Raw genomic sequence first — 13,665 nt, 5'->3', positions numbered from 1 at the left:
TTCCTCAAACATCTCTGCAGATCAGGATCAGACTGATCAGAGCGTTTCAATAGGGCTGCTGCATGGTTCAAGGGTGTGCAACGTCGCATTTGTTTGGACTACAATGATATCGTTAATAAATTATTTCATAAATTCTTTATGAATTCTGCTAGCATTGTCAACCGTAGCCACCATAGTCACGTGTGCACCAGAGCCAATCACTGCACACTACAGCCACGTGCACACCAGAGCCAATCACTGCAGAGCTTACTTCTACCACATACCTTAAGAAACAAATGGATTTATACCTGCAGCGGCGCGAGCTGGACTGGGATTTAGCCGGTGGTTCAGTCCCTTTCTGTGCATCTAAACTGACTATTGTGGATTAATGAGACTAAACCAGTCCGGACAGAGTCTGTTCTGGTCTGAGGAGATCCGGATACGCCAGGACTACAAAGTAGAATCGGAATCTGTGGATGTTCATGTGTAGCTAGCTGCTAGCCCAACCCCACGGCCCACCTCCCGAGTCGACGAACGCACCAGCAGGTCCAAAACCGGACTTAGGGTAAATGATGTCCGCCACGCTTTTTCGCGAACATTGCCGTCACGTTTGCATTGTGTTCAGTGCAGGTAGAAACGGTAAAAACGGGCTTTTGTCACAAAAGTGTCTGCAAGCAGCAAGTTTGGTTGCTGAGGAACAGGAAGTTGTGTGAGGGACGCCGGCAAGTGATACAGACAATGACAGAGATGGCGAGTTTGAGAGTTGAGAGATTTGTGACATATAGCATGTTTGGAGTGTATAGTTAGTATGTTATTTAGTTAGTGTAGTGTGTTTAGTGTGTAGTGTAGCCGTTTTTTTGTGTTGTGAGTCAAAACAAGGAGGAGACTGCTGAATGTGGAACAGGCAGGAGTGAGCTGAGGAGCCCTGAGCCTGAGGCATTCATTTAAATACGTTTAAATGTAAATAGTTGCATATAACTTTGTAAATTTCAAAAACTTATGCACAAATTTAGCAAACAACAATTTATATTTGCATTATAACTAATGTAATTGGTTTATTAAACACATTTGTGGTTTTTCACAGTAAAACATCTACCTTTTTCTTACTCTGATTTTATGTTATGTGTGATTTTAGGTCCATAGTGTTAATATGATATGTCAAAATGAAAAATAACTGTACAGTAACACGTGAGGTTGTGCTGAAAACAATGACACCAAACAAGGCAAGGTAAATAGTTTTTGAGGTGAAATATAATGGTATAATCAAAAGTAGTCAAAAACAGCCAATTATATCCCTGACGTCCCACCTTCAAACACAACCTCATTTGGCCATCCATGAAAAAGCTACTTAACCTCCCACTTTTCTGTAGGAATACATGGCTCCTACGGGCAATGTACTAGTAATAATACATGCTAAATGCAGTGAAGAACCAGTTTCCCAATTAGAGCAGAAGATTTGATGACACAGTACAAAGTCCAGTTAGTATTGACTGACTCTTATCTTATTACACAACTGTATTCACATAACACACATAATTTAATTTACAACTGAGTTGATGTAGACAGGCCCAAGGTTTGGGCAGTTTGCTTAAATATTCTGTAAGATGAAAGACATATGCCTGCTGTAAGAGATAATGTCAGTATATGTGCAGACCATTGCAAGAAATGTATTATTATTTTTTTGATACATTTAGTTATGAGTTACTCACAGATTCAGATCCATTGTTTATGGGCTATTAATTGTGATGTGTTACCAATCAGATAGTGTTGTTGCTGTGGCATTGTGTGAGAGTTAGGGATGTAACAGTATGAAAATTTCACACCGCGTTAATAGTGACCAAAATTATCCCAGTTATCGGTATACCATGGTATTTTTAAAATATCTTCAAAATGTTGAAAAAACACTGATGCACTGATAAACTGAAATAATTTCAACTAGATTTATATTTAGATAGATTTATTATAGATTAGAACAGTCCAAATCCAAAACCTTAACAAAACACTGCAAAATCAACATTAAATAAGTATAAAAGAATGTATCAGAACTGTGAAAAAAAACCTTAAATACAGTAGAATGAGGCAGTAGCACTCAATTGGCCAGCAGACCCTCTCCGTGAAAAAAAATGGGTAGAACACGTCATTATTAATTATTACTGTCATTGTTACTTAATACTAAGGGTGCAACCAACAGATCACAAAACTCACAATTTAGATCACATCACTTTTTTTAGGATAATTTGTTGTATCAAACCAAAAAGGATTATTGTTAAATTAATTATGAATACTCTATTTTGTTTCTTATTTCTATCTAGACACTTTCCATTTCATATTATTCTTTAGATATAGTCTATTCTACAAATAATCCACAAGTATTATCTGATATTACTTATATATATTGGCTGTCTGTCTCTCTGTCTGCCTACTTGTCTGTTGTCAATGGACTCAGTCAATCTGATTGGTCATATGGCTGCTAACCAAAGGTAGACACTGCTAGACGCAGATAGGGCTGCCATCCTCGACCAGCTGTCCCTGAGCAGTCTTACAATAACCAAAATACAGCCAGACTTCAGATGTCGTGAGGGCCGCTACTATCACGTCCTCCCTCCGCCATGTCTACTACACTACATAACAAGCACACGTTGTACACTGCGCATGTGTAGTGAGACTTGGATAAAGTATCTCGCAAATTTTCCACACCGTGGTTATCGACTGCAGCAGTTACCATGGTATTTACAACTTGAAAGGTAACCTTCACCGTAGGGAACTTTACTGTGGTTTACCGTGACACCGGTAACCGTTACATCCCTAGTTATGATATTGATATTAATTTTCAAACGTGTTTTTCTTACCAGCAATCTCACGGAAAAATGACACATACCGAAAAAAAAAAAAAATTGCTCAATATTGGCTCTGGTAATCAGCCAGGTCTTCCCCTAGTCTGTATTCAGTATGACTGGAGTTTGTACATTCATTTGATGAAGTGCTTGATCATGTGTTAAAGTGCTTGATGACTTGCTCTTTAATGTTAAAGGCATCAAGGCATGTTGAATTCACTTGACTTGTTGAAACTGATGTATATGGCTTCTAAACTAGGATTGCAGAATATTTTGTCTGATAATATAAAATGACATATACTGTGATAATTCATAGTACCCGCTGAAGGGCTCTGTCTGTAATAATTGTTCTTGTGTTCTCATCATCAATTTTTGATGTGTTGTTATTTGTCATATTATGTAAAATTATACTTACAGGAAATTATTTATATTATTAAAGTATCAACAAAAAGCCTCCACATTGGCATTGTCTTCACATTCGATGAAATGAAAGTTGACAAAATATCAATGAAATTTGACAAATTAAACAATGAAACTTATTAGTTAACACAGTCAGCTTAATATCTAAATTAAACTAATTAAACTTGAAGCCTAGCAGTTCAGTATCAACGTCTGCATGTAATCAAGAACTGACTGTCAAATCTAATAAAGAAAGAACATTTCAAAAACATTTTGAAAATATTTATGGTCAATTGACTTTTAACTATGCAGATATATAATACTGTCGATATGTATTATTTTCTTATCTCTTTAAGGAAAAGTAGGGCTGCATTTAAAAATGAAATAGTGAAAATAAATAAACAGTTTTTTAAAAATTGTTATCTTAAAATGAAGTTCTTAATTTTTGAAAAAAAGCATTTGTTCTATATGACAGACAGTGCTGAGACCATGATTTCATGTGGCATTGAATATGAAGTACTGACCTAGTCTCATTGATATTACTGTCAGAGACAATCTCTTGTTCCTGAGGGGTTTGACTTGAATAATTAGATTAAACAGCTCTAAGATAGTACAGTGAGGACGATGATCTGCTTCATCTGTTGATGAAGAAAATTCCTAACAAGTTGGATGTGTAAACTGTGGTGTTCAGTATGTTCCAGTGAGTGTTCATGGTTTTCCAACAGTTTATTATTTCACTATCTGCAGAAGCCCAGTTTTTGTCACATAGAAATGCTGAAAAGGTCCTTAAACTCCACACATTTTAAGTATTTTTGTTGGAAAAGTTTTCAGCAGGAGCTTCACTTCACAATTTTCAATTTTTCAGGGCACTTGGTGCTTTGGTGCCTTGATCCAGGGGTTAATCTGATGTAACTCAGACTTAGATCTGTTCAACAAAGGCCGAACTAATATTCAGGAAGTATTGTTATGACCTTTCACTGTTACAAATTTTTCCCAGAACAATAGCTGTCTCAGCAATATTTTCTGCTGATGATGGAAAAGTGGGCACACCACAGAAATCAGCAAGGCAACAAGCTAGAAGGGGTGGTGAAAAAAGTCGATTATTGATTAATTGCGATTGTAATATTGACCATTATGAGTCGATTATTACATTTCCAAAGATCGATAAAAGACTACATTTAAAACAAAACAAAAAATAATGATTTTGATTTTACATTTACACTTACAAAATTGAAGGTGCTGTGAGGTGTTACTCAAAAGAGTAGTAGTAAAATAATTCAGCAGCTGACTGATGTTAAATGGATGATCAATAATCGTTAATAATCGAAAATCTAATCGATAATCGTTGATAATCGAAAATTGATTTGTAATTGAATAGAGACTTCAATAATCGGAATTGAATCGGGAAATTGCGCTGATTAACTACCCCTACAAGCTAGCACTAACTTACACTCCAGCTGTCACACTCTGCAGTTTGATTACAGTCACAGCACTCTTTACTCGAGTAAATGATAGTTGTCCTCATTATATTATTACAATAATTATAAGTGATGCATTGCATAAATAAAATGCCATGTAAATGATTAGATATTTACATACAGTGGGGCATAAAAGTCTAAATAATCTCCTTTTAAAACTTAAAGTGAGAAGTGGAACATTTTCAGAATATCTTTATTTGTTTTGTCCCCCTTTTGTTTTAATGCCAGCATGCTCTTGAGCTGCATGGACCACACAAGTTAGTGTAAAACATGCTTACTCATGTTATCCCAGCATGATCTGACACTCAACAAAGCTTCGTGTGGTGTCACTGAATGTTTAGATTTCTCAGTCATCCCGCGCCACAATAAATGTTAAATTGGGTTGAGGTCAGGTGACTATGGAGGAAAGTCCACAAAGTCCATGACAGTCCGGACTCCTTGGTCTTCTTAGGTCCTCAGTAGTTGTATTACAGCTTTGAGGTGTTTGGGCTCATTATCCTGCCACAGTATGAATCCTTCTCCACAAAGATCAAAGAGGGTGGAGCATATTTCTGAAGAATTGAGTGGTGCTTCTCCTCAGTCAGGGTGGAGTCAGTTCAGTTGTGCATGAGTCAGAAATCAGCCCCTAACTTGACTCTTCATTGTGGCTTTGAAACACTGAGGTATCTTTCTCTCTCCTGTCTGTTTCCTTACATACACCCTCTGTGTTTGTCCCTGTTTCCCATCCTCAGAAGTGGTTTTGAAACTGCTCCTCCTGCTAATTTTTTGTGTTGTTTATGTAGCAAATCCTGTATCTGTGATGGAATAGCCCTTCTAACTCTCAGGGAACTAAGCTTGTTGTATTGCTCTTCTGTTCTCTCTTTGGCTTAACCTGATTGCTTTGGATACAACTGATCCAGTTTTTGTGGAATGTGGAAAACTCTATTTGCTTAGGTTAACAGTTTGACTTCTGAAACTGTCACTTTTCCAGAGTGTCAGCGTTGTTTTTCACTTGTTTATATTTAGGAATGAGTGTCTGTAGCAGCATATGGCCGTCTACAGAAAAAGTGCCGCCTTTTGTGTTCATCCGCTCTGAATGGCTCTTGAAAACATTTCAAAATTGCAGATAGTCACTGGTTGCTTCACTCTTTGCCTAAGGGTGCACCGATCCGATATTAACAAAATAGCTGGATCGGGGATCGGAAAAATGAACAGATCCACGGGCCGATCACGTTTTTTTTTTCTTCTGTTGCAGCCCATCCTACGTCATTTGTCAGCAGCACGTGTTGAGCACAAGTTGTTGTTTGACCAACTTTCATTAGCTTATTCTCGGGTTCAGCTGCTATGTTTTATTTTGAATTCCTGTTTGCAGGACTATGCACTTAATATATATTTTTTTGCGTGTTTACAGTGTTTGGTTACTGTTTGATTTCTATTGTATGTTCAACCAATACACTCTTTTGTTTCTGTGTCTGCATTTTATTTGTTTTAATTTAAGAAGTTTGATTACATTCTCTTTTAGATTTGAATGCACATTTGTTTTTTTAACAACAAATAAATAAGAATTCTTTTTTTTGTTTACAATGTTTGGTAACTGTTTGATTATTTTGTCTTAGTTAGGAAAGTGATGTTTAATTAGGAACGTCTGCTGCCTTTAAGGTTAGGGTCAGTCTTTTCCACATGGTGGAAGCAAAGTATAAGGTGGAAGGTATACCGTTTATTATTAATTCAACAACGGTATCGGTTCGGTATCGGGTATCGACAGATACACAAAGCCCAGGCATCGGTATCGGTATAGGGACCGAAAAAGTCGGGTCGACGCATTCCTACCTTTGTCCTGGTAATACTCAGAGCAGGAGAAAGAGTTTATTCATCATCCTTCCACCGTACGTTTTGTCGGTGTTATTTTTTTCGACCTTTTGGACTGTTGGTTGGACAAAAGAAGACATTTGACGTCACTTTGTAAACTAGAATATCATGATTGTTATCACTGTTCTCTTATGTTTTACAGACCAAACTATTGGTCAGTAATCATCAGTTTCAGTTCAATGGAAACTGTTATTACTGTGTTGTGGATTATCAAAAAAAATAAGTTGTGGTGGTCATGGAAACATCAGATGGGGTTGTTTTCAAATTTAGGCGCACAAAACTTTTGGTTAACCGCATAAACCGGTTCCCTGAGTAGCATGAGTGAATGTCTCAAATTGGGAACTCCTTCGGCGTGACCTCATTGGAAACTCCTCAGGGTTCTCCCCAGACTGTGGAATAACAGCGCTGCACCGCTATACTGCTAGGTCAGCGCCACTATACTCATTTTCAAATTAAGGGTATTTATTTGCTCTAACTCTAACGATATGCAACGTGACTGCATCTGTAACAGCTGACAAGCGGTACCCTTTCTTCTCATACGGGACACAATAATTAAATGTGTCTGCTAATGTTAGCTGCTTTATAGCGGGGCTTTCTGACCTGCTGCGGTCTTCTTGTAGTGAACAACAAGTGTCCCACTCTGATATGTGCGCCTGTTTGAGAGGCTCAGATAAATGTGTCGGTCCACTGTCTTTAGTCACAACAGCCTTTGAACAAGGGTACTGTGGTTTGTTTGAGGTCCGACGCCACAAAACCAAGCTACTAACGAAACAGTGCCATTTTAGGAATGAGCTCTTGGCGTGCTGCATGCTGCTGCATTTGTTTTTCTGTGGAAAGTCAATGCGGGGGCGAAGCCCACTATGCTGTATGGGATCCCATGAGGAGTGGCGGAGGAACAACTTAAATAAAAAAATCGATCCCCATTGCAAAAACTTGCATTCTGCCAGCCAGGATTGGCTGGGGCAAGGCACATCAGTGTCATGGAGGGTGGAAATCCTCCCCCTATAAAAAGGACTTGACACTGCACTGCCGGTCATTCAAAAACCTCTACGTTATTCAAAAACGTTCACCTCTTGCTATTGCACTCGCTATGAAAGAGCAAGGAAGGTAGGCTGGTGAGACACTCACTCATGCTACTCAGAGAATTGGGGTTACACAAGTGGCCTAAAGTTCTCTTTCATAGCATTCGTTTTCTGTCTCACATTCAGTGTGTTTAAATGCACAGCTTAGTCAGATTACAGCCATAGTTCGACTATGCTACTCAATCAGACAACTGCAATTGTCCGAGTATACATGATGGTGAGAAAATCAAATTACTGGCCGAAACATGTATGCTACCGTTATGCTAGGTGGTGCTGTACTTACTTCAACTAGTGGTAATAGAGCAACCTCCAGCTGACCTCTTTACCTCACCAGCTGCCTCAGCATTCGAAAAAGATGCCATACGAAGAGCAAGGAGAAGCTACATCTTTGTACATTTCATGTATGGTGTACATGATAATTACACAAACTAGCTGCAGAATTGCTTGTGGTGATTTCGGAGGAAATCTGCTGCCGTTGCCGTCGCTGTTGCCGTCGCTGTCGCTGTCGTCGTCGCTGACCTTCTACTTCCAGCTCATGGCCCCAGGAAAAAAATCTCTAGCCTGTGCAGATCGCAAAAATCTGATCTGATCTGATGGAGCGTATACATGCAGCAGTAATGCAACTATCAATCGAATAATCTAGGTGTGTTAATCCGACTATGACAAATCCGATCCGGTCCAATTTTAGTCAGACTGAGGTGTATACATGCATCTTAAAAATCGGATCATAGTCGGACTAACCCAGTAATTAGGTTTTCTTGAGTGTCATGTAAACACACTGACTAGGAAGATCTCCCGGATTGCTGGGCAGATGTTACCTGGTGACAAACTGCCCTGAGAGTAAGTAAGGTTTAGCTACACTAAGAACCTAATGGGCTAATGGAGGGGCTGTAACACAGAGTGTGTAGAACCGAGTAAAGGTGTGTAGGGAGGTCTTGCTTGCTGTAGCACAGATCTTCTGAATGGAAATCCTCCTGAAAAAGGCCCATGAGGTTGCATGGTCCCTGCTAGAGTTAACGCTGTCCCTCTGGAGACTGCAAACCTTTAGAGCTTAAGGCTAAAGCCATGTGCCCCACAATCCAGTGAGAGAGCCACTGTTTTGAGATGTTTTGAGTGGTTCTTCCCCATGACACTGAAAGATGGTCACTTTACCTACAGCACTTAGTCCTGTCCATAAAAAATGCATAATGCCAAAACTGGATACAACATATGTAACTGCTGATGCTCCTCTCAGGAGAACAGTGGGGATTAACGGACACCAGAGGAGGAGGAGGAACATGACCCCAGCACCTTAGACATAAAGGCAGGGTTAGGCTTTAGACTGACTCTTGCATTCCCAGAGACGAAGTGTGTGCATGCTGCGTGAATTGAAAGAGCATCAATCTCACCCACTCATTTAGCTGAAGTGAGAGACGGCAAGAAAGTTGTCTTTAAAATCACCATTTTAAGCTCCACCTCCTCCAGTTGCACAAAAAGTGGGGCCAAAAGGGCATCCAAAGCAGTGGGTTGGTCCCAGGACGGAGCCTAAGGTTTAGAGACCGGCAGCTTATTGTGTGCACCCCTCATGAAGTGGCAAACCAAGGGATGCTGCCCTGCGGCTTTCACCTCAAAACCAATGTGGCAGGCAGAGATAGTTGCCAAGTACACCTTAATGGTTGAGGAAGCCTTCCCCATGTCTGTCATTAAGGGACCTCGTTGAGGGGGTCCTAGCATTCTAGATGGTCTCAATCACGCCAGGACAGAGACCCCCTGTCTTAAGGTTGAACCACTCACAGGCCAGGCCCACAGAGTCTCTCTGGATTGGTAAGAAATATTTCTCTGCAGGCCTTGGACAGCAGGTTCCTTTGTGTTGGTCTACGGATTGCCAACCGTACCATTCCAAAACCAGGCTTGCCACAAGTCTCCATTCTGCATTAAGGGGGTTCCCCCTGGACGGAAGGTCTGCTCCATGGTTCAGTATCCCTGTGTCCTTCAGGGACAGGAAATGTTTGCTGCTCCAAACAATCAGTCTATGTACCAGTGTGTGTAACTGAACAGATCGCAGGCCCCTGCTTCTGTTGATATAAGCCACTGCAGTGGTGTTGTCTGTCTTGACCAACACAGAACAGAATAAAAATATTTTGGTGTCAGATGAACAGATGAACAGCTGAACGGCTAACAATTCCACGTCATTTATAGACAAGTGCATGTGACGACCCTGTTTACAGATCTCTCCTTGATCAGGCCCCCCAAGTCCAAGAAGGAGGTGCCCAATGCTGTATACCCTTCATATGCAAGTGTCCCATTGGAACCACTACCAGGCTGTGGCCATAAGCCCTTAGTTCCCTCTGAGAAAAAGGGCTCTGACGGTTTAAGAAGAACACTCTTTTCTAGATTTATTTTGAAACCTAGTTCTGCCTCTGTTCCGTGAGTAACTTTGTGTGATCTGCTGGCAGGAGTATGCTGCAACAAGCCAGTAGTTGATGTACATGGCTACTCGAACACCCCTCCTCCTCAGTGGCCCCAGAGCTGCTTCGATGCATTGCTTCTGAGGGGTGGCAGAGGGGACCGTGCGAATCATCATCCACCATTACATTCTGACAATCCACCGAGCCCATTGTTAAGTCAGGACTAGCAAAGACCTCAGGACAAGCAGCAGGTCAATGAAGACAAGTTGATTCCCCCAGCTAGGCAACGTTGACGTTCAAGCTTCGAGGGTGATCAGCTCAGCCAGCTACATCAGCTCCTGAGCCGCCACAGTTAAAGTCATAACTTGGTCACCGCTGAATAAATTGTCTGACAAGCCAGACGTTGATGGAGCACTGGCTTCATGTGAGCACTCAAAGGCAGTTTAGGCATGTTTCAGGCTGAGACACATCACACACATTTGTTGAGTCTGGCACGTGGCTGTTTTTTCCCCTTTGCTTTAATGGGGACATTAGCAGCAGCCATGGTCACTAGCAGGGCTAATTAGCAGTGAATCTAACATCATGCTGTCCCTGGTAATGTTCTTCTGCTTACCTGGTGTAGTTAGATGAAAGCATGGACAAACTTGGAGGGTCTCAACCTCTAGGTGGAATAATGTTATACAGTGGAGTATTGCTTCTCCGTACTGTGTTAGCTTGCTGAAGCTAACTTCAGTTCGGGAAAATATTTCTACTCAGCCAGGTTATTGCTACCGTGCAGCCACTCGGTTTTGGCTTGTTGTTGAAATTAATTCTACTGTTTGGTAACAGCTAGTGTGAGCGCTGTTGAACAACTGTACGTTCTTAGGACATTCTTGGCAGAATGATGTCAGTCTGAAGGCGTTCCCAATGTGGGACACGAAGCGAATGCTATGAAAGAGAACTGAAAATAGTTGCATGGCTATGCAAAACTAAGATAAAAACTAACTATATAAGAACTAAGAGGCAGAATATATATATATGTTTTTTAAAGATGCGTTGATGTTTACACCACTAACACAAAAACTTTTCAAAAGGACAGATAGGGCTAGCTTAGCATGCTAACATCTCTGCAACATAGTACAACATTTTAATGTCCAAACTTTATTTCTTCACTTTCTGCTGATAATTGTAGTTATTATTTGCGTTTTCAACTAAAATACATACATATTGCACCTTTTTATTGGAGGTGAACTGACCCTTTCATGCTTTAAACTTTATATAATGCCCAATTCTGCCTTTACTGGCTGTTCTATGCCTCATGAGAACTCTGTACAGTCCGTGTTACGTAAGATTGTAAACAGGCCATACAGTTCACTTAAGGTATTTGCTGGAGCATTTGACATATCCAGCTCTAAAGCTAATCGTACACACATAAATCAGCTTTCATTCTGGCTGTAGTTCATCTGCTAAATGACATTACATTTGCATTCATTGTTCAACTCAGGGCACTACTTGGAAAATTTAGCCTCCACATTTTTTTGCTGACCATATTTTGCAGACTCAGAGCAGCTCTGTACCTTTATAGATGAGCCAGTGAGAGGAACACTTCACACACACACACACACACACACACACACACACACACACACACACACACACACACACACACACACACACTGCCTCCATAACATGCATCACACTCATGGCATACAATGATTATATAGAATAGTTCCACTTTGTGATATCATTATTCACCAGAATATGAGTAAGGGATTGGCACGTAAAGCTGGCATTCAGTGTAAACAAATGCCAAGTGGATGACTGGAGAGTTTACTTTGGCTGGCGAGCAGTTCCAGTGTGGTTTCACATGTGGCTAGATGAGGAGGGAGGAAGCAGGCAGAGGAAACTTAGATGCTTGTCTAACATTTCCGCTCAATCATAACCAAGATCATGTAACCATAACACACACAAGTTTTTTTGTTTTTTCGTTTTTTTTACTCAGGCGCCAATTGAGCCAGACTTTGAAGTAACAGTCCAACTAGAAGGTATCAACAAAAATATGTGTAGATTGTTCCTAAATCTTGTTGACAATTTGCGCGAGGAGTATTATAATACAGACACGTGTTGATTCCATTACTCTGCATGAAGTGGCTTGCAGGATGTTTTTCCAAGCAAAAGTTTGCTTCAAGGCTTGGCCTACTTATTCTAATTATGGCATAACTACATTATTGCCTTAATATAGGTGCTACACGACTAAATTAAAATAAAGGTCTCCACTAAAAACTTTTATACACAGCTAATTTAGTCATGCATTAAAATATGGAGTTCTTTTGGTTTTTTTGTGGGTTTTGGAAGACGTCCATCAGCCTATTTAGCCTAATTGAATAAAACTGGTGAAGTCTTCTTTTTTTAGTTTCTACCTGAATTATAAGCAGCTGATATGTATCCCGCCTGTTAAGTGCTGCCCAAAGATGTCATGAGTGGAGAGTTGAACAAGGAAAGTGCATTTCTCATCTGAATAATGGATGGAGACCATATTGTGGATGGAAAAGGGAGGATGTGGTTCAGTAATGGTCTTGTGAACATTTCTTTTTCTGCTAAATTGTTGGTCTTGCTAGACTCTCGTTTCCAAGAAAAGTTAATGAAAATTACATGTGAAGCTTAATGACTGACTTTTACAGGATTTGTAGGCTGCAGGCAGCTAAGCCATACCATTATATTAGACTGCTCCTTTGAGCATTAGTTGAGTTCCTTGCGGTGTTCCACTTCTAGCAAACCATTTTGTATGCTGTGCGCGTGTTAAAAAATTGTCGTTGTGTGGTAAGAGGTTGATGAGAGTAGACTGTAGCATCAGACCTGTATGGTCATTGGCATGGCAACGGCTGAGACAGATCTGTCCTTTCGCTTAGTGTAATGATATATTTATGATACATCACAAGTTGCTACTGAAAAAGTGAAGTCAGTTTTTGAAAATGGAGTTGAGTACAGGCTGGCTTTTCCAAATGAATCTGCCCCTCCCTCCTAACCCCGCTGAGTGGACCCTAAGCGAGGGCCCTAACCCCAACCTGTTCCAACAGATGAGATTGTACAGATAGGAAATCAAAGAGGAAATTCAGACTGTTTCCTCTGTTCGTAAAATAGACATGTATACTGTCAATTAAATGTAAGATAATGAAATCAGTTGAAACGGTGTATTCAAACTGCTGACAGTTTTTACAGGGAAAACAAAACAGGGTATTGTGATGTAAATGTAATCCCAAAATTAAAGTAGGCACAAATTATTTACAGGTTGCTGTAACAAAGTCTCTCCTTGCTCAACAATTCTTAGAACTACAAGATTTGTTAAAGGAGACTGGAAATATTGCTTTTTTTTTCAATGATCAGCTGAAACAGACATTGTGTTCACAAACATCTTCTGCTAACATTGGCAGAGAGAACCCAAACATGTGATCTACATTACAGTGAACCACATGAAAATCAGACCATCCTGCCTGTTGGTGTGGCTTCTTGTTGTTTCACAGAGCACATCAGTTGAGTAGGCAGTCCTTCAGTGTAGCGCAGGACACGTGTGTGCACGCTGCTTAAAAAATGTGTTCACATGTGGCCCAGACCACCTCTGAAATGTGGTCTGAGTGATCAGATCTCAGATGCATCCTCATAGCACGTTGGCAGTCTTCAT

General features: G+C 40.4%; 1 protein-coding gene across 2 annotated transcripts in view; it reads left to right on the top strand.

Moving 5' to 3' along the window:
• Window positions 1-13,665, top strand: part of znf438 (zinc finger protein 438) — a 57,067-nt gene that overhangs the window by 958 nt on the left and 42,444 nt on the right. The window lies entirely within an intron of this gene.

Source organism: Acanthopagrus latus, chromosome 19 (genome assembly GCF_904848185.1).
Source record: "Acanthopagrus latus isolate v.2019 chromosome 19, fAcaLat1.1, whole genome shotgun sequence".
Taxonomy (NCBI): domain Eukaryota; kingdom Metazoa; phylum Chordata; class Actinopteri; order Spariformes; family Sparidae; genus Acanthopagrus; species Acanthopagrus latus.
Note: the sequence above shows the minus strand (reverse complement) of the source record. Positions and strands in the feature narration are given on the sequence as shown.